At 37.2% G+C, this 3,933-nt stretch overlaps 1 protein-coding gene across 1 annotated transcript in view; it reads right to left on the bottom strand.

The window, feature by feature from the left end:
* LOC106872194 (PDZ and LIM domain protein 7) overlaps nt 1–3,933 on the bottom strand; it is a 55,567-nt gene that overhangs the window by 50,484 nt on the left and 1,150 nt on the right. The gene's annotated exons all lie outside the window — the stretch shown is intronic.

The raw sequence follows: 3,933 nt of genomic DNA, 5'->3' as shown, positions 1-3,933 counted from the left end.
ATATATATAATTTTAAAAAATTTTTACAATAGTGGATTTCGAAGTCCACACTAAACCCACATAAAAACATTGCTATTCCAAAAATATCTATTTCACGTTCTCTCGAAATTCTAAAAGATCCTTATGACTTCAACAACATATATCTGTGTGTGTGTGTGTGTGTGTGTGTGTGTGTGTATGTGTGTGTACTGTATCTTTCTGCGAGGATGGAATGCTATGCCCATGACCCTTTCACAGGGCCTCCAACACTAGCAGGAGGGTGGATATGTGGCACCTGGTCCCAAAGCTTGCAAGAGTACGGGTTCCGCTTATAATCCCCAAAATACCAGGTGAGTACCGGACGACGAATTAACTCTCCCATTCAAAGTATATAGATGACGAAATATTCATTGGTTTCAAATTTTGGCACAAGGCCATCAATTTCATGAGAGTGGGTAATTCGACTACATCGACCCCGGTGCTAAACTTATACTTATTTTATTGACCCTGAAAGAATGAACGGCAAAGTTGTCGCCAGCGAGATTCGAACCTAGAAGTTAAAGATTCGTAATTTAAATCCTGGAAAGCTATACCATCGTATGAATCCACCGCTCGTAGGTGAAGAAATAACGGGTTTTTCGTTTACGCAAAAGACCTAAATGAAGAAGGTTTCAATCAATACAACCAAACCCAGTAATTGACCCTAAGAGGATGAAGGGTAACGTCGACATCGGTGGGATTTGAAATCGGGACGTAAAGCGTAGTTACTAAATATCACCGCCCTTAGATGAAATATGAAAGAGTAAACTGTGCTGGTTGAGCCACGGTCTTCGATCACAACTTGAAGACCGGTTAATTGGTCAAGTGGTAAAATGGACAATCGAAAGTAGCAGAAGGAGAAAACAAACAAGACCTAGGTCTACTCGGCTGAAAATGAAACAGGCAATAGTCAAGTCTGGAGAAAATACATGGAGGACCCCTTTGCATCAAATGGTTTGGGAGGCAGTAACGATAGCAGTTACAATATCACTGGTACTCACAGTTTATCGATCCTAGTCACGATTGCAAGACGAAACTAACCATAGAGGGATTTTGAATACGGACCGAGAAGATTGTATATGGCTAAATACTGTAACGTCTTTTATTAGAGGTGCACTAAGCAGTAATGCCCGAATGTACACGAAAATATCAGATATGATTGCACACATTGATATGAAACGTATTTCTTTAATTTAACCCATTACTTCCCATAATTCTATTAACTGGAATTTTTTAATGAAACTTTGATTTCTAGCATAAAACAGCCTTAGAAACACACTGGAATGATCAAAATAACATTTCAAAATAACATTTTAAATAGAAATAAACGAGATACTGGGTGAAAATTTAGCCAACCTCATTTGAATATCAGAGAAATATACCTAGTAGATATAGCAAAAAAGTTAGATATGTGTAAATATTGACAGATAATTACGAAATTTGTAATTTTTAAGTGATCTCATATGAGATCACTGGTAGGTAATGGGTTAATGCCACTCATCTAAGCGATTCAATTGATTCCAGTTAATGACTGGTAACGAAAGTAGAATATGTAAAATTAAGGAATGTTAAGTACGTACATGCGCACAACACCACGTTTAGTTTTGTTTTCGTAATGGATTAGTCGATTAAATTAACCCCAGTTCTAAACTGGAAGAATGAAAAGGAAAGTTGGAATTTTGAACTCAGGATGTAAATAATTGTAACCAAGGGTCTTCCAACAGGAAGACCGTTGATTTTTTTACAGAGGTCCAAGGTCAATTCCCAGGGAAGAAGTGGATTGTATAATACGAGGATTATTTACGTGATCAATCCAGAGGGAACGAAACAAAATACGATTGTCCCGAGTGTGATTTAAACTAGAAACCGAGAGAGAAAGAGAGAGTAACAGAGAAAGAGAGGGAGGGGAGGAGGGGAGGATGAAAGAGTGAGGGAGAGAGAGAGGGAAAGAGAGTGAAAGAGAGAGAGTGAGAGAAACACAGAGATAGATAGAGTATCAAATTCTAATTTTACTGAAGATCGGTAATGAGAAACTTCGGGTAGCCACTCGAACATATTCTGCTTTGTGTGTGTGTGTGTGTGTGTATACACACATATGCATATATACTTATATATACACAAATATTTACATATATATATACACCGTATTTAATGGCCTATAAGACGCACGGGTGCGTAGGACGCATCCTATCCTAGGCTATACTTTTGTGAAATAAATTACCATTAAAATAATGTTTTAATTCCTCCATTTACTTGTATAACTTTATGTTATTACCGGTAATTATAAGCAATTCATTGCATCCACATTCGATATAAACATATAGCAGGCGATTGTTCACCAACAGATGGCAGCACACGTTTTGTAAACATACATACCGCTTTGAGCGAGTTTTGAACCTACATTGAGTGCATTGAACGTCGGTGGGTTTTTAAGCCATTTTGGGGTAGAAACAAACAAAAAAAAAGGTGCGCCTTATAGGCCATCAAATACGATACATACCGATCGGCAGACAGAAGGACAGAGACAGACAGACAGACAGACAGACGGATAGATAGATAGATAGATAGATAGATAGATAGATAGATAGATAGATAGATAGATAACGCTTAGTTTAGAATAGGGGCAGCTGATGAAGGAAATATTTTTTATGTAGCCTGTTTTCTGTACCCTGTTTATGTTCTGTTTTTCATTTTGTCTACGTTTTTGTGACGTCCCCTGTACCAAGATATGCATTTATATATACATGTAGATGTAGGTATGTACATACATGTACGTATATATGCATATACTCACATATCATTTGTATTATATATATATATATATATATATACACAAGCACATAGGCATATACACACGCACAGGCATACACATGCACACATGCAAAGAAACAAACAAACACAAGCACACACGAAAGCCTAAGTTTCGAGTAATATAGAGTGTAAATATTTATTATAGTGCTGAATGACAGTAGAGTGAGAGAGAGAGAAAGCGAGAGAGGTAAACTAAAATAACCGGTCTATCAGAACGCGTCTGATACTCTACGTTACTCTGGTCGGCGCTAATAACTGTTAATTAGCACAAGGAGATAGACTCAATTGCACAACATGGTTTTCATACATACATACATACATACATACATACATACATACATACATACATACATGCATACATACATACATGCATGCATATTTAAATACTCTTTTACGATTCTGTTTCAGTCATTTGACTGCGGTCATGCTGGAGCACCGCCTTTAGTCGAACAAATCGACCCCAGGATTTATTCTTTGATAAGCCTAGTACTTATTCTATCGGTCTCTTTTGCCGAACCGCTATGTTACGGGGACGTAAACAAACACACCAGCATCGGTTGTCAAGCGATGTTGGTGGGGGGGACAAACACAGACACACAAACACACACATATATATACATATACATATATATATACGACGGGCTTCTTTCAGTTTCCGTCTACCAAATCCACTGACAAGGCTTTGGTCGGCCCGAGGCTATAGTAGAAGACACTTGCCCAAGGCGCCACGCAGTGGGACTGAATCCGGAACCATGTGGTTCATAAGCAAGCTACTTACCACACAGCCACTCCGGTAAAAATCATTAATGATTTTATCAGGGGGTCAGCGTAGAAATAAAAGCCTTATAGGTATATTTTACAAAAATGTTAATAATTATATAAATAATTATGACAATGGATTGGCTATAAGACTCTCCACGCGAGTATTTTATTTTCTAAGTTTTAAGGTGGTAACAGCGTCTTTTGGCGTCTATTTTTCCAGCGTGTGGAGAGGCTTATAGTCAATCCCTTGTTATAATTATGTATATAATTATTAGAATACATACATACATACATACATATATATATATGTATATATATATATATATATACATATATATATAT

Source organism: Octopus bimaculoides, chromosome 9 (assembly GCF_001194135.2).
Source record: "Octopus bimaculoides isolate UCB-OBI-ISO-001 chromosome 9, ASM119413v2, whole genome shotgun sequence".
NCBI lineage: Eukaryota > Metazoa > Mollusca > Cephalopoda > Octopoda > Octopodidae > Octopus > Octopus bimaculoides.
Note: the sequence above shows the minus strand (reverse complement) of the source record. Positions and strands in the feature narration are given on the sequence as shown.